Genomic DNA, 18,412 nt, shown 5'->3' on the forward strand with positions numbered 1-18,412 from the left:
GAACCAAAATCAAGAGTCGGAGACTTAACCAACTAAGCCACGCAGGCACCCCAGGAGTTAAATCTTAAATAAGGAATTAGACTCTTTTTTTAGTACTTGAAAACTCAGTGAGAATTGAGGGTATTTGGAGTGTGAAAACTATGTCTTATACAAACAGGGAATAGATCACTTTAATAAGATAAAAATGTGGCATGTTTATATACCAAAGAGAATCATTTTCTTGAAGGTCTAGGTCTTGTTAAACTCAATGGAGGTACAGTGGTGTTATTTACCTGATTGTTCAGGCAGACAGAGTAGCAGCTTGCCATATGCAGTTCTGGAAGCACCATCCTTTTCTCAGCAAGAAGAAAGAACTTGCTTCGAACAGATTCTCCCACCGTAACTGGCGTTACCCTCATTCTTTGACTAGTATGCACCCTTCTATTCATTTGTAATTTCACACACAGCTTACAGGTCTTGGAGGGACACACCTGAATGGCTGTTGCTGCTCTGCGCCCCGCCTTAATGCAGGAGCTTTTCCGGTTCACACCCCCAGGGCCAGAGCCTCTGGGAACTCCTTTTCCCCTTAGAGCCCTCACCCCTCTGCTCACCCTTTTGCTTTCTTGACCCAGCTTCCTCCGCCTCCCACACTGAGGCCTGGGACTCAGAAGGACTGGACTCAAAAGGGCTCTTGTTTTATTATCATTTCCCTGTTGCATAGCTGCATATATTAATATAGCCACGAAAATTTGTATTGGCGTGCGTTTCCAGAAGCCAGGCAAGAACTCTGGAAGGAATTTTATAGGCTCCACCTTCATTATAGATTCCTTTTCTGTTTGGCTGAACTGGGGGAGGCAAGGGTTTGATCACAGCTGTAAGGGGTGAGGGTAGGGCTGTAGGATGGCGGGTGGGGGTGGGGTGGAGTGCAGGCAGGGTAGGATGAAGTGTGGAGGGGGTCCAGGTCTTCCTTTAATAATACAGAGCAAAAGAATGAAGAATGCCACCTAGAAAATGTGTTTGCAGCTGGAATAGTGTGCCCTCCTCGTTGCTCTGTTGTTTTCTGTGTTCTGGTATAAATGACTGCAGGTATTATGCGAACCGTGGCAAAGAGAGGCCACTAATAAGTACTATTCAATGGTGACAGCTCGAAGAAGAAGCTTCATTTTTGGAGGGATCCAATTGCAGTGTGGATGCAAATATTTGAGTAACCAGTCAAACATTCTATTCCATTTTTCACACAGAGGACAAATTTCCCTGCCCGGTAGAAGCTGCGTGCCCTATCAGTGCATTAGGATCTCCTCTACCACCCTAGTTTTCGTGGTCCTCAAAAAGGTCTCGGCCTTTTTGGCTATATGTTACCACAGTTATAGTCTTGTGAAGAAGAGCATGGCCACTATTTCCCTCAACGAGAGATCTAAAACATTCTCATTCCACAGGGGTTTTTCTCCTCATCGGCTTATTACCCTTTCACCTTTAACTTATTCACGTGTATAATTAAACCCCAATGGGTTCTGTGCTCATCTGGGTACAAACAGGTATCACAGATCTACCGCTGAAGAAGGAAATCCTTTCTCCACTGTCAAGTAGCCTGTCCGCTGCTCAGTGGCCCATCACCCACTGAGCAGGGGCTCAAGCGGGTGATAGTGCCTGGGTCACTCAGTGCATAAGCTCCAGAAGATAGCCACAACCTGAGAGCAATGGGACATGTTTCCATTGGGTAGGGGAGTGTCCATATTGGACCAAGAATGGGAAAGTAATGAAGCAAACTGTTCTCCCTTATGGCTTCTATTCCTCTTCTTCTTCTTTTTTTTTTAAGTTTTATTGATTTATTTTGAGAGAGAAAGAGAGCATGATCAGAAAGAGGGAGAGAGAGAATCCCAAGTGGGCTCCATGCTGTCAGCTTGGGGCCTGATGCAGGGTTCGAACTCAGGAACCGTGAGTTCATGACCTGAGCCTAAATCAAGAGTCAGACGCTTAACTGACTGAGCCACCCAGGTGCCTCTGTTCCTCTTAAAAAAAATAAATAATAATAAATAAATAAATAAAGAAAGAAAGAAAGAAAGTTCTAAATTAAAAAATTTTTAACACACAGTGTTATGTTAATTTTAGGTATACAAAATAATGATTCAGCAATAATATAGATGACTCAGTGCTCATCAAGATAAGTGTACTGTTAATCTTTTTAATCTATTTCACCCATACCCCCATCCACCATACCTCTGGCAAGCATCAGTTTGTTCTCTGTGTTTAAGAGTCTGGTTTTTTGTTTGTCTCTTTTTTTCTTTGTTTATTCGTTTGTTTCTTAAATTCCACATATGAGTAAAATCATATGGTATTTGTCTTTTTCTTACTGACTTATTTCACTTAGCGTAATACCCCTGGGTCTATTCATGCTGTTAGAAATGACAAGATCTCCGTCCTTTTTATGGCTGAGTAATATTCTGTTGCATAAATATAGACCACATCTTTTTTATCCCTTCATCTATAGATAGACACTTGGGTTGCTTCCATATCTGAGCTATTGTAAATAACATAGAGGTGCATATATATTTTTGAATTAGTGTTTTTATTTTCTTTGGGTAAATATCCAGTGGTAGAATTACTGGGTCATATGGTAATTCTGTTTTTAATTTTTTCGGGAAACTCCGTGCTCTTTTGCACAGTGTCTGCACCAGTGTCTGCATTCCTACCAACTGTGTAAGAGGGTTCCTTTTTCTCCAAATCCTCTCCAAAATCTGTTGTTTCTTGTTGATATTAGCCATTTTGACTGAAGGTGCTATCTCATGGTGGTTTTGACTTGCATTTCACTGATGATGGGTGATGTTGAGCATCTTTTCATGTGTCTATTGGCTGTCTGTATGTCTTCTTTGGAAAAATATTCATGTCTTCTGCCCAGTTTTAACTGGATTATTAATTTTGAAGGTGTTGAGTTATATAAGTTCTTTACATATTTCGGTTATTAACTCCTTATTGGGTATATTATTTGCAAATATCTTCTCCCACTCAGTAGATTGCCTTTTCGTTTTGTTGAGGTTTTCGGTGCTTGTGCAAAAGCGTTTTATTTTGGTATAGTCCAAATAGTTTACTTTTGCTTTTGTTTCCCTTACTTGAGCAGACATATCTAGAAAAATGTTTCTATGGTCAATGTTAGAGAAATTACTCCTATGTCTTCTTCTAGGAGTTTTATGGTTTCACATCTCATATTTAGGTCTTTAATCCATTTCAAGTTTAATTTTGTGTATGCTGTAAGAAAGTGATTCAGTGTCATTCTTTTGCGTGTAGCTGTCCAGGTTTCTCAACACCATTTATTGAAGAGACTGTCTTTTTCCCATTACATATTCTTGCCTCCTTTGTTGTAGAGTAATTGACCATACAAGCATGGGTTGATTTGGGGGCTTTCTATTCTGTTCTATTGATCTATGTGTGTATTTTTTGTGCCACTATCATACTGTTTTGATTACTACAGCTTTGTAGTATAACTTAAAATCTGGGATTGTGATACTTTCAGCTTTGTTCCTCTGTCTCAGTATTGCTTGGTCTATTCAGGGTCTTTTATGGTCCCATACAAATCTTAGTAGTATTTGTTCTAGTCTGCGAAAAGTAGTGTTGGTATTTTGATAAGGATTGCCTTAAATCTGTAGATTGCTTTGGGTAGTATGGGCATTTTAACAATATTGCTTCTTCTAATCCATGAGCATGGACCATGTTTCCATTTGTTTCTGTCATCTTTAATTTCATGAATGTTTTATAGTTTTTGGAGCACAGGTCTTTCACCTTCTTGATTGTGTTTATTCCTAGGTATTTTATTATTTTCAGTGCAGTTGTAAATATGATTGTTTTCTTAATTTCTCTTTCTGCTACTTCATTATTAGTGTATAAAAATACAATGGATTTCTGTATGTTAATTTTGTATCTTGTGACCTTACTGAATTCATTTATCAGTTCTAGTAGTTTTTAGGTGGAGTCTTTAGAGTTTGCTATTTATAGTGTCATGTCATCTGCAAATAGTGAAAGTTCTACCTCTTCCTTACTGATTTCTATGTCTTCTTTTCTTTTTCTTGTCTGATTGCTGTGACTAGGACTTCTAATACTATGTTGAATAAAAGTGGTGAGAGTGGATATCTCACTCTTATTGTTGATCTTAGAGGAAAAGTTCTCAGTTTTTCACCATTGAGTAGTATAATGTTAGCTGTGTGGTTTTTTTTTTATATATGACCTTTATTATGTTGAGATATGCTCCCTCTAAACCTGCTTTGTTTAGAGCTTTTATCACGAGTAGGTGTTGTACTTTGTCAAATGCTTTTTCTGTATCTATTGAGATGATCATATGGTGTTTATCCTTTCTCTTGTTAATGTGATATATCGTGTTGATTACTTTGCAAATATTGAACCACGCTTGCATCCTTGAAATAAATTCCACTTGATCATGGTAAAGGGTTTTTTGAATGTATTGTTGGATTTGGTTTGCTAATGCTTTTTGAAGATTTTTGCATCTATGTTCATCAAAGGTATTAGCTTATAGTTATATTTTTGTAGTGTCCTTAGGTAAATGATGGTCTTGTAGAAAGAATTTGGTAGCTTTCCTTCCTCTTCTATATTTTGGAATAGTTTGAGATCAGTAGGTATTAACTCTTGTTTAAATGTTTGATAGAATTCACCTGTGAAGCCATCTTATCCTGGACTTCTGTTTGTTGGAAGTTTTTTGATTACTGATTTAGTTTCATTGGTAGTAATTGGTCTTTTCAAATTTTCTATTTCTTCCTGAACCCGTTTTAGAAGGTTTTATGTTTCTAGGAATTTATCCATTTCTTCTAGGTTATCTAATTTGTTGACATATGATTTTTCCTAATATTCTCTTATATCCTTTGTATTTCTGTGGTGTCATTTACTATTTCTCCTTCATTTCTGATTTCATGTGAGTCTTCCTTCTTTTCTTGGTGAGTCTGGCTAAAAGTTTGTCAATTTTGTTTATCTTTTCAAAGAACCAGCTCCTGGTTTCATTAATCTATTCTGTTCTTTTGTTTTGTTTTGTTTTTAGTTTCTATTTCATTTATTTCTCCTCTAATCTTTATTATTTCCTTCCTTCTACTCACTTTAGGCTTGCTTTGTTTCTATTTCTCCCTAATGGTCTCTATTATTCTTATGTGAAGACAAAGGATTAAAAAGTGGCATTTTTGCTTTATCCAAATATGAGGACCAGTGACATTCTTTCTGAAGGGATCTTGGTCTCCCCTCCTCATAATTCTATTTACTGAACCCATGTATCTATTTTCCCCAAATCTAAACCATCCTGAGTTGGTGCTGTGAGTTGATTTACTTCCTATTTTCTAAATATGGAATAGCAGCTGGATTCAGGCACATTTCCTGGTTTCCTGTGACTTGCCATATGCTTGGATCACTTATCTCCACAGCTGGAGAAATGGGGGAGAAGTGATAGAATATACTTGTGACCCACCACATTTCATCTTAGGTCCAAAATCAGGCGGTGAGGGTCATTGTTTAAAGAATGATTTATGAACTCACTTCCTTACTTCCTACTACTATCATCCTTACCCCCCTAAACCCACCTAAACATATACACACACCTCCCTATTGTTGCTAGTAAAAATTCTTCTTAGTGTTTGAGGGTGGGGGTGTTATTCATGGAGATACCATACTGGAGGAGTCCTGTGGTCCACATACATGTAGCCAAAGGTACACTTAATGGCCCCTCTGGTCAAGAGGGACAGAGGCTCTCAGCAGAGGCAAAGGATTAATGAGAATGAAAGGTGAAATTCCAGTGATTTGTGGGACTTATTTTGAGAGTGGAATCAGCATGCCTCACTGTGCAGTTGAATATTGGTGGTAGTCGTCACTTAGAATTCATCAGTGCTTATGTATTAGCTCACATACTGGATAATATGTAGAAAATATCTTTTTCTCTTCACTTTGTTTGAAAGAGCTGTGGAAAAATAAAGAAGAAAACTGAGGAGTGGGAGGATAATTTAACGGAGACAGATGGTGGTCTCCTTCGGTTCCTTGTGCTAAAGCCTCTGTGCCCTGTTTATCCCATTTTAATGCTGTTGAAAATATTTTCTCCTAACACATTGTTTATGTTAGAAAGCTCTTCCTATCCGACTCTTTTTCGGCTTTCTGGGAGACACCCAGAGCTGCAGTGTTCATCCTGTGTGTTACAGTGAGTGGTCAAGAAAAAAACAAACAAACAAACAAACAGTGAATGGTTAAGTATTGGGGCCTCATTCACAGTTTAGGGGTTCCCTCCCCTTCCTCCTCCTGCCACCAGTTGGCTGGCTGTTTTGGTGCTCTTCAGCACCTGCACTGGAGAGGACACAGGAACAGAGAGAGGAAGGGAAATTAAAATGAGTCATTTATTGCTACTTATAAGTAACTTTGATTTAAAAAAAACATTTGGAAAAGAAGGTTGAAACACAGCCAGAATACATTGTGAGGATACCCAGGCACTCATGTCTCCAAGAATTATGGGGAATTAAGAGCCCAGAGGAACCATTTTCCACCATCACATGGTCCCACCCATGGCTCAAGGATCTCCAGAAGCATAGTACTAGGGACGGTACCCTATCAAAAGCAAAGCCTCATTTATCATTGGCTATGAAGGATTTGGTTCCTGGCACAAGTATGTAAAGATGTCTTAGGGGTTTAAATGAACTCTATTCTTGAGTTCTTAGTCTTTCCATTTTTTCTTTATGGTCTTTTGTCTTTCTTATTTTTTTGTTTTTGTATTATATGTATTATGTATTATTCTTTCTTATTATTTTGTTTTCTTTAACTTATTCATTCAACATTGAGCTCCTATTATTTTCTAAGCCCTGCTTTAGGTACTAGGGACACAAAGGGAAATAAGACAGTGCCCTCTCCTGCATGGGTCCTACATTCTTTTTCCACCCCGTCTATAGCTGCCCATATCTCACTCTAGTTAGTTATTGCCTGGGTTCTACCTCTGTTGTTATGTGATGTTCTGCTCTGCATCATGTTTACCAGCCCTTCCCTGGCTGCTGGAAGCATCAACCAATGGAAGAGAAATAGTCAGGACTTCTCAACAGAGATAACTTGGGACGTGATTCAGTAATATTTAGCACCACCCAAGGAAAACATTTTAAACTTGTCTGCATATACTCATACCCTGTTATCATCTTTTAATGGAAAATACTTAAAGTTTAGTAAAACTCAGTTACTGAAATAAAACTCTTCATGTGCTCCTTCTTCTCTCTGAGTATTAGGGACTCTCTCTGTCCTTCTCCCTCCTCTTTGTGCATAAAGCAGTGGTCAACCGATCACCTAACAGAGATGGACCTCACTTTTTGGTTATTTTTTTTTAAGTTTATTTATTTATTTTTTTTTTTTTTTTAATTTTTTTTTTCAACGTTTATTTATTTTTGGGACAGAGAGAGACAGAGCATGAACGGGGGAGGGGCAGAGAGAGAGGGAGACACAGAATCAGAAACAGGCTCCAGGCTCTGAGCCATCAGCCCAGAGCCTGACGCGGGGCTCGAACTCACGGACCGCGAGATCGTGACCTGGCTGAAGTCGGATGCTTAACGAACTGCGCCACCCAGGCGCCCCTATTTATTTTTTTTGAGAGAGAGAAAGTGAATGGACAGGCAGGGGAGGGCAGAGAGGGAGGGAGAGAGAGAATCCCAAGCAGGCTTCCCACTGTCAGCACAGAGCCTGATGCAGGGGTTCCAACTCACAAACCTTGAGATCATGACCTGAGCTGGAATCAAGAGTCAGGCCCTTGACCGACTGGGCCACCCAGGAGCCCTGCTTTTTGGTTATTTTTAAGTCAGCAAGAATTTAACTGAATCTTTCAGGGATTCTGCTTAAAACCTATGCATTCATCCCCTCCCACCCCCAACTAGCATTCATGTTCATTGAGGATATATAAAGGCGAATTAATCACAGCAGATGAGGTGGACAGGGCTTAGATTTATTAAATGGCAAAGGATAATAATGTTAAATAGATTTAACGTTAGATCAGATACTTTAATTGACCCTTTTTCTCTCCTTTCTTTCTTTTTTCTTTCTTTCTTTCTTTTTTAATGGGAGACAGGCGAAGTATATGCTGGACATTAGATGAAAAATAGGTTAATTTTTAAAAACTGAGATCATTTGGAATGTTACCAAATGGCAGACATACAGTTTAAATGTGCCTCTTTAGCTAATTTCTAGTGAAATCATCAAATGAAAAGAAAACAAGATGATTGGGAGAGGTTTTACATTAACACCAGGACACTCGGGGGTCAAAAGATAATGACTGAGCCGCCCTACATCATCTGCTGGTTGGAGAAGAGCCCCCGGTGACCAAAGCGTTTTAATGCTTGATTGTCATTGGACACAAGTGAAATTGAATGCAGAATTTGTTTAGCGTGATGGACGTGTTCTGACTTGTGATCGTCTTCTGCACGTCCAAAGGACCTCCTTTTCGTCATGTGAGCCTCCTGTGTCAGCTAACACTAGGTTACATCATACTCAGAATAGTCTAAAATTTGTGCTATGATGGTGGTCCCAGTTTTGTGGCCAGTCTGAAAACACCAGTAAATGCCCAGCTGAGATATCCCAGGCAAGGACCTGTTGCATTGCTTGCTGGTATAGAGGATGTGAAGACAAGTTTAAAAGTCGACTGAAGGATAAAGCATCAAGTACTTTGCTTTAATAGAAAATAAGGTTTCTTGGACCCCTGAAAGAGAACTTCCAGGTCTCACTAACTCTTCAGCCTTTAAAGTTCAAGTTCCATTTTTTAGGACATATTTGTTCTTGCAGACTCAGATGGAACACCTGGTGTTCCTCATTGTATGTTTTTATTTTTGTTTAATTTTCATTTCTTCTAATGTTTGTTTACTTTTGAGAGAGAGACAGAGCGTGAGCAGTGGAGGGGCAGAGAGAGGGAGACACAGAATCCAGAGCAGGCTCAGGCTCTGAGCTCTCAGCACAGAGCCTGATGCCGGGCTCGAACTCACAAACCATGAGATCATGACCTGAGCCGAAGTCGGACACTTAACCAACTAAGCCATCCAGTTGCCTCCCTCATTTTATGTTTTTAAAAACTTGGTTCTAAGTTGACCCCCTGCTTACCTCTGTCTAGTGAACTGTGAATTCTAGTGTGCATAGCCAAATCATCAAATGTCTGTACCCTCCTTCCTGGATGGCCATGTACAGCACTGATACAGAGGAGGAACACTAGGTGATTTATAGTTTTGGTGAGCCAATTCCAAAGGCCAATTCTGATAAAATATCTTTGATAAAATATCTTTGAAATTGTTTTGGGAATCAAAAACTGTATGTGTGTGTGTGTGTGTGTGTGTGTGTGTGTGTGTGTGTGTACTAGAAGTCATGTAGGGCTCCTCTGTTGGGAAATATTGTTTTTGAAGGTCCTCGTATATTACTAGAAGAACTAGAGAGAAATCTGCTGCATCACGGTATTCTTTCATGGAGAGCATTTCCTCTCATTTTCCCCAGGAGCAGATGAGCTGTGTGCCCACAGGGAGAGTAGGAAGCTGATGTGAGAGAGAGCCTGTGTTCCCTCTCTCTGGGGTGTGGCAGCATCCATGGAAAATCCTCAGCCTTAGATTTCATTACTCAGAGCAGGAATGGGGAGCTTTTCTGCTGAGGCCCACCGTACTCTACGCGTGGTGGAAATGAGCCAAGGGCCACACCGTAGAGAAAAACGAAACTTAATATAAAACTTCCCAGGGAGAAGCGTATACCAATCCAGTCCCCTAAAGATCAGCAAATTGTGTCAGGATGCGTGTGCTTGTGTTCCGAGTGATGGCTACTTCAGAAGGATGGGGTGGGCTAAGAAAGAGGAAAGGAAGAATAGCATTCAGCATCTAAGACTCGGGTTCTTAATATCCATACGAAGAATGGAGCTAAGTTTATCTCCATTTCGCTGGAGACCCAGCCCCAGTCTTAGGGTGAGGGAATGGCCGCCGGGCTGAGGCTGGCCTCACTCCCACATTGCTTCTCTCCGAGGAGAAAGAGTCCGACAGATAGTGTCAGACTTCTGTGGAATAGCATTTCCATTTCTGCCTCCACCCTCACCGCTGCTCGAGCAGGCCTGGGGCTCGGTCCTTCCCCGAGCAACCCAGGAAACCCAGCCCAGCTCTCCATCCCATTTTGATTTTGGCAAGGGCAAAGTCAAGCAAGAGAAAGCAAAGGCAGAAAGCGGCCGCCTTTATCAGATGCTGGTGGTGCCAGGCCCCGCGACGGGATGTTACCATGTGATCTCACTTCTTGTTCCCAGTTGTTCATGTCACTTCACCTGGTCCTTTTGACCTGCACTGTTGTTCACAGGGTGTTAATAATAAAACCACCGTCTATGGGGATCAGGTTTCATACCCGGACGGTGTGTTTATGACCAACAAGAACCCCGTATCTTTGCGGATGGCAAGTTGGAGATGAAAGATTTTTAACTTATCTAATTGACAGGGATAGCCCTCTCAAAAGTGTACTCTTTCCGCATGGCATACATAGTTGGCGTTGCTCCTTAAGCTTCTTGTTATTCTAAAATGCTAGCTGGGGATCGTGATGGTGAACCGCCTGGAGAGTGAAACGCCTGTGTCCATTTTTGTTGTCTGTTTCAGCGCCGTGGCCAGTGTTCCATCCTTTCATACTTTTTTGAGGTCATTGCATGTGTGAGTGTCTGTGTAGGACTGAGGAGCATCGCATGCCTCCTGTGTGCTGTGCTTCAGGTGACACGTGTGATGGATAATACATGAAGCACATCGAATGTGCCAGGGCCGGGGCAGTGTCTTGGGGATGGAAGACAAGTGGGAATCTAGCTCTCCCCTGCCAGGTTGGCCCAGAGGGGACACGCGTGTGTGAGTAATCATTGCAGTGCACTACAGGATTTGCAGGGGCCGTACAATCTAGAGATAGGATAGAGCGGAGAGAGAGCATCGCTCGACCAAGATAAAGGAATGCTGCTCACAGAGGGGACACCTGAATACAGGTCACCCTTGAACTACACAGGCTCGATTGTGCAGGCTCACTTCCACGTGGGTCCACATCTACAGGGATGTTTGCGATAAACACAGTACAATGCTGTAAATGTCTTTTCCTTATGATTCTCTAACATTTTCTTTTCTCTAGCTTACTTTATTGCAAGAATACTGTTTAAGATGGATATGGCATACAAAACTGTGTTAATCAACTATTTATGTTATCATTAAGGCTTCCGGTTAACAGCAGGCTGCTAGTAGTTAAGTTTTGGGGAAGTCAAAAGTTTCACATGGGGGCGCCTGGGTGGCTCAGTCGGTTAAGTGTCCGACTTCGGCTCAGGTCATGATCTCACGACTGGTGGGTTCAAGCCCTGCGTCCAGCTCTGTGCTGACAGCTCAGATCCCGGAGCCTGCTTCGGATTCTGTATCTCCCTCTCTCTCTCTCTGCCCCTTCCCTACTTGTACTCTGTCTCTCTCTTAAAAATAAAGAAAGAAAGAAAAAGAAAAAAAAAGTTACATGTGAATTTTCTTTTTTTCCTTTTTTTCAAATGTTTATTTTTGAGAGAGAGAGAGTATGAGCAGGGGAAAGGCAGAGAAGGAGACACAGAATCCGAGGCAGGCTCCAGGCTCTGAGGTGTCAGCACAGAGCTGGACGCAGGGCTCGAACTCACAAACCACGAGATCGTGACCTGAGCCAAAGTCAGACCTTTAACCGCCTGAGCTACCCGGGCGCCCCTACATGTGAACTTACAACTGCAGGAGGAGGAGTTGTTCAGAGGCCAAGTGTACTTTTGAAATCTGAATAGGATGTGATCGGGGCATTTTAGAAAGAAATAGGGTGAGGAACAGCATGGCACGTTCAAGCAACTGGAATATTTCAGCATCACAGGAGCATGAAGGCACGTGGAGGTGTGCTGAGGGATGCTGCAGGGAGTGTGGGGCTGGGGCTTTAGAGGGGATGGAACTAAGGGGAGGAATATTCTAAGGGTGCAGGAACCCCAGGGCAAGAATGCGGCGGCTGGCCAGAAGCTGAAGGCTCTCGTGAAGGTGCCCGGGTGCCTCGCTCCTTCTCACTGGGTTTCCATGAACACACCATGCCAGGCCACTCCCTTTCCCCCTCCTCTTTTTTTTTTTTTTTCAATGTTTATTTATTTTTGAGAGAGAGAGAGATTGTATGCGCATGAACACACAGGAGAAGGGGAGGGCCAGAGAGAGAGAATCCCAAGCAGGCTCTGCCCTGTCAGTACCTGTTGTGGGGCTCGAACTCACAAACCATGAGATCATGACCTGACCTGAAGTCAGATGCTTAACCAACTGAGCCACCCAGGTGCCCCTCTCCTCCTCTTTTCCTCATTCTTTCTTCCTCCTCCTAAAAGTAGAGGTAACAGTTCTTCCCCATCCGCTTCTCTCTACTCACCTTCCTTTGGATCTCCCCAAGTCCTCTGGAGTCAGATGACTGCTGGTCTGTGTGTCACTTGTCACTTTTCTGCCCACAGCCATCCCGACCTCCACTTCCTGGTTAAGTACTTAGGCAAAACAGAACTGAAAGTCTCCCTCCGTATTTCTCCCCAACTCAACTTTTCTATTTTCCTACTCCTGTTGGTAGCGTCTTCCAAATCTCAAGGCTTAGAAATCGTAGAATTATTTTTTTAATCACGCTGCCCCTCATCCAGGCCACGTAACAACTTTCCTTATAATTTCTCTCACATTGGTCTCTTCATTCTTTATTCAGACTCCTAGCCAGTCGCCTCCAGCTCCTCCCCATTCAACCTCTAGAGTATCCTGTGAATCTCTTCTGTCCCTGTGACCTTTAGTTGAGGCCCTCATCCTCTCCTTGCTTGGATTACCACCATAAGCTCCTAACAACTGCCCTCATTGCCACTTCCTCCCAGGCCTTCCAAGTGCCACTGCCAGGTTGGCCTTCTGCAGTGCAATCCGATCGTGCTCCTCCTCTGTGCAAACCTCCCAAAGGCTGGCTCCTCCCTGCCCCCTCTCCCTAAGGCTTCCGGGCCCCCACCTAAGATTCTGCATGCTGTCCCTACCTACCTCTCCGGTTTTATTTCTCTGGAATATAATGTGACCCTTTTTGTTAAACGGTTGTTCGGGGAAGGATTTGGCTTCAGCACCAAGGTTTCAGCACGAAGGACTTTAAAGGAAGGGAGGGAGGAAGGGAGGGAAAGAGGGGAAAGGGAAGAGAGAGAGGGAGGGAGGGGGAGGGAGGGAGGAAAGAAGGGGGAAAGGGAGGGGAGAAGGAAGGAGGGAGGGGTAGGCAGGGGGAGAGAGAGAGAGGAAGGAAGGGAGGGAAGAGAGGGGAGGGAGAGAAGGGAGGAAGGCAGGAAACTCTTACCCTGGAGCCAGACAATAGAACAGTGGTTACAAGAGGTTGGGGGGGGAAGAAGGGATGGGGAGTTAGTGTTTAATGGGTAGAACTTCATTACAGAAGGTGAAAAATTCTAGAGATGGGTGGTTGGTGATGGCTGCACAACAGTGTGAATGTACTTAAACTGTACACTTAAAAATGACTAAAATGGTAAATTTTATGTTAGGTGTATTTTAACACACACACGCCTCTTGGACCTCTTGGCCAAACTGAAGGTGTAAAAGTGAGAGGCAATTGAAGACGGGGGTGAGGGAATCTTGGAGACAACTGTGCTATGATCCCCTCACTGCAGGGTGGTGGGGATGAGGGAAGAGGTACTGGCCTCACCCCAACTCTAGAGAGCACAGCTTAAGGGGCGCCCACTGGGGCATTTGTCCTGTTTTCCTCAGGAGGGGAGCCTAGTACACTGGGGTCTGACGTCTGCCTGGGAAATCTAGAAGGTGGGAAATGGAGAGCTGCCTTGGGGGCTGCGTGCATGAGCGCCGAGAGCCACTGCAGTACTGTGTGGGGTCTGAGCTTGCTCAGTTTGTAGGATCAAGTAAAGAGGGAGGTGTTAAATGTGGCTCCAGGGTAGACCATTTTCCTGCGGGACGGATGGCATGGGTGTTGTCTTATATGGTTTCCAGTGGGGCTGCCTAGATGATTGGTGGTTGGCAGATTCCTGGGTCGGTGGAGGAAATAAGGGACCCCAGACAAGAGGGAGTTCAGCCAGGTAAAGGGAACTACAGGGGAAAGATCACCTCGAAGTTTAAGGTCTCTGAAGAGGGGCGCCTGGGTGGCTCGGTCGGTTAAGTGTCTGACTCTTGATTTTGGCTCAGGTCATGATCTCTCCGTTGTGAGATAAAGCCCCAAGTGGGGCTCTGTGCTGACAGCTTGGGTTGGATTCTGTCTCTCCCTCTCCCCCACTTACTCCCTCTCTCTCAAAATAAATAAATAAACATTAAAAAAAAAAAAAAGATCTCTGAAGATCCCATGCTTGAATCCCATGAGAGAAATGCCTGCTGGCCTTAACAGGGTGAAACCATTCTAGAACAGGCTAGCAAAGACCTTTCCCTCCTCTGTCCCCCGCTTCTTCCCCCGCCTTCTCCAGCTCTTTTCTAGGGTCTGAAAGGGCCACTAGTGTGCTGGGGAGAAGGCAACAAGAAAGGGAGAAGAAGCAGATCCTTTCCTCCCAAAAGGCTACCTGTCGACCCTTCCAGGGAAGGGCAGGGACTCACCTTCCCAGAAGGTGGAACTGTGGACTAACATGTGGGATTGGGCCTTCTGGATTCTGAATCAGGACCATTTTGCTGCTCAAAGGACCATAAGGCTTTGAATTGTCTAAGAATTACCAGGTTATGGGCCGGCCTGAGTTTTCTCACCCAGGGACAGGAGAGGAGCTCTTTCTACAGGGCAGTTTTAAAGAGACAATGGAAGACAGGAGCAGAGTTGCTTTTATGTTTATATTCTATGCTATGAGTCTGGCTTCTTCAAGGTGCCAGTTCCACCTCTCCATGCTGGCCCCCCAGCCAAACCAGAAAACATGACATTCCTTGAACACTCCAGGTAGAGTACAATTCTGCCTTTGTGCTCTGGTTCCCCGTGGTCCTTAACTCCTCTTCCCACTGTATTTTATTTTTACCTCTTTTATTAGAGGGCTGTTTATACTTGTCTGATCATTCATTTAGACTAAAAGTGCTTGAGGGCCAGAACCGTGTCTTCTTTGCCTCTGTATCCCACATAGCCTCTATCATAGTACTCAGTATGCAGTGGACATTTAAAAAATGGCGGAAACAGCCACATGATGGATGAATGACATAGTCCCGTTCAGTAATTACTAACACGTACTGTTTGTGAAAGCAGAAAAGACAATATTATTGCGTTGTCATTGCTTTTTCCCCTCTGCCAAGCAGAGTTTAAATAGGACTTACCTAATTTGAAACCTACTTCTCCTATGCTACCAGGCATACACAGTGTTCTAAATACTCTTTTTTTTTAATGTTTATTTATTTTTGAGAGAGAAAGAGACAGAGCACAAGGGGGGGAGGGTCAGAGAAAGAGAGGGAGACACAGAATCCGAGCAGGCTCCAGGCTCTGAGCTGTCAGCACAGAGCCCCACATGGGGCTCGAACTCACAAACTGTGACATGGGGACCTGAGCCCAAGGCGGGTGCTTAACCAACGGAGCCACCCAGGTGCCTCTCTAAATACTCTTGAAGAGGAAATAATCACCTTTTTATGGGCATATGTTGTCATTTTTTTGTTTTTAAAATTTTAAGTAAATGACAAAATATCTATATTTATCATAGAAAAATTACAAGATACAAATGAGCATTGCAATAAACAGTCACCTTCAACCCACGTCCCACATATAACCTACTGTTAACACTCTTGTCTTTCCTCTTTTTTCCATGTGCCAATTTCTTCCTTGGAATAGCAGAATAGGTCACTTGGGGTAAAATTAGTATTTGTCCTATTATTTTAGGAAGACATTCTAGAAGGATTTACAATGCACGTGGAGAAGGAAGATGATGGGAATGAGTAAACCCTGGATGGGTAGGCATGTTTCTGGGTGTGGGAGTCCAAGCAAAGAGTGAAACGATTAATTCAACAATTGTTTTGTCAGGATGCCCTAGGCAGAGGGGAGAGAGAGGACCAGTGGGTATCTCTAGCTGACTTGGGATCTGTCCCCAAGTCAGCCTGCCTTCTGCCTCCTACGCTAGCCTGTCCAGGCACCAGCTTGAGATGGGATTAGTATGTGGGGGAGCCTAAGCTATAACTTAAGAGCAGCTTTTCTTTCTTACTTGCCTCGGGTGCAGATTAAATTTGGGGGAAGGGGCTAAACGTCAAAGTGTCGCAAAAACTTTATAGCAGCGGTTTTCGGTTCGGGTGATTTTGCCCCCTCCCCGCAGAGGATATTGGCAACGTCTGGAGTTATTCGTGGTTCTCACACCTGGAGGATGGGTGGTACTGGTATCCAGTGGGTAGAAACCAGGGATGTTGCTAATCATCTTAGAATGCACAGCACAGCCTCCCAAAATAAGAAGTATCTGGCCCCAAATGTCATCAGTGCTGAGGTTGAGAAACCCTGCTTTAACAACAACAACAACAACAACAAAACCATTTGGCAATAATGCTATTTCATGGAAGAGCGAGAAGCACCAAGATATTTCTTATATTATGCCTCACTTGCCCCCTGAGATGTCAGTTTGAAAACTCTTCTCTGTGAGTCTCGAGTCTATCAGGTAGATTAAAAATGTAAAGGTTTTTTTTTTTTTTTTATCAGTAATCAGCATTTTGTGCAGTTTTGAAAGGTCAAGAGTTATCATAAGAAAGGGCAGACAACACTTCACGTAAATCATACTTGAAATTATCCCAAGTAGCTTTCAAAACCCGATACCATTCAAGTCCGTGGTTCACCTAGCCACGGGATTTTTAACCCAGGGACAACGCTGGGGAAAGGGGATGGGAGAAGATAAAGAGCTACTTTCTAGCTTTGCTCTTTATATCATTGAGGTTCCTTTTAAAAATTAAGTGAATCCTTTGCTGCCATGTTTTCGTGTTTGTCCTCAAGCCTTGGAATGACTTGCAGGGTTCGGAGACGTCACTGCCTACCTGTGGCACTGACCCACTGTTTGTTTCCTAAATATTTAGTACTCTGAGGGAACACAAAGAGGGAAACGTGTGTTGTGACGGCACCTATGAGTGAGGTAGCTAGGTAGCTAGAGGTCACAGTGGCCGTCAGGTCACCAAATCCCTAAGGGGTGGCCAGGGGGTAGAGTCAGCACTCCAGAAAGAGGCAGATGGACTGCAAGTCAAGGCAGAGAAGCTAGGTGTGTAACTTTGAAAGCTTAATCTTCTCTTTTCTTTTCCTTGCCATGACTGAATCGATGAACTTGGTTTTTATGAGTTTCACAGATGTACCGAGAAACAGCAGCTTGGCAAGAATAGGGAAAGGGGGGAGGGATCTAAATTAAATATGACAGTTGCTCGCAATTTAGTTGCTGACAAAAACACAAGTCATTTTCCCTGAAAAGCATGTGTAGTATGTCAAGAGGAAAAAAGAACAATTAGCACACTTCTTATGTAAGCTTTTATTGACAACACTACATTAACTGTAATCATTTAATTAGAAATGCTCTTCTGTCTTCTTTCCTACAACTCAATAAACTGTGCATGTACTTGGCTCTCACTTTTCTCCTGCTTTGTAAGGAAAGCATAGTTTTCTCTAACCACCCCAGCTCACAGCAATGACCTTGGCTTGTGTCTACATGACTCCACTTTCTCGTCTTGCTAAGGTCAGGGCGCCACAGCAGAATTCCATAGACTGGGTGGCTTATAAATGACAAAAATTTCTTTCTCACAGATCTGGAGGCTGGGAAGTCCAAAATCAAGGAGTTCAAGTATTTGCTGTCTGGGAGCTCTCTGGGGTCTTTTTTATAAGAGCACTTATCCATTCGTGAGGGCTCCACTCTCATGACTAATCACCTCGCAAAGGCCCCGCTTCCAGATTCATATTGGGGATGAGGTTTCAATATATTAATTCAGGGGTGGAGTGGGGCACATTTTCAGTCCAAAGCACTGTCTCTGTTTTCACATGCCCTTTTCCACTGTGTCTCGTCCTCCTCTATAAGGACACTTATCACTGGATTTAGGGCCTCCCTGGATGATCTAGAACAATCTCATCTTGAGATCTTTAACTTAATCATATCTGCAAATACATTTTTTCCAAATAAGGTGGCATTCACAACTTCCCGAGATTAGGATGTAGACATGTTTTGAGGGGCCACTATTTGCTATCTATCTGTCTCCTCTTTTTTTTTCTCCCAGAATGCTGAGTACGCTGTAGTTACTAGTAAATGCTTATTGATTTGAAAGTGTGCTCATTTTAAAGTGACCCAAATTAATGGTCTGATTGCCTGCACACTTTGTTTCAAAGATGCTGTCATTAGCTCTAAGGACTGCACGGACATAAAGACACTCTGACTTTACAAGGCGAATGTATGTTTCGGACTAAAGATCAAACATCTAATAGTCACACCTAAAGCAACAACAGTCAGTAAATTGAACCATTATTATAACCTGTAAGATTGCTATTTTTCTCAGCGTCGATCCTTGGG

General features: G+C 43.0%; 1 protein-coding gene across 9 annotated transcripts in view; it reads left to right on the forward strand.

Annotated features, from left to right (window-relative positions):
• Window positions 1-18,412, forward strand: part of ZNF827 (zinc finger protein 827) — a 174,309-nt gene that overhangs the window by 73,390 nt on the left and 82,507 nt on the right. The window lies entirely within an intron of this gene.

Source organism: Puma concolor, chromosome B1 (genome assembly GCF_028749965.1).
Source record: "Puma concolor isolate L17-30 chromosome B1, mPumCon1.1.hap2, whole genome shotgun sequence".
NCBI lineage: Eukaryota > Metazoa > Chordata > Mammalia > Carnivora > Felidae > Puma > Puma concolor.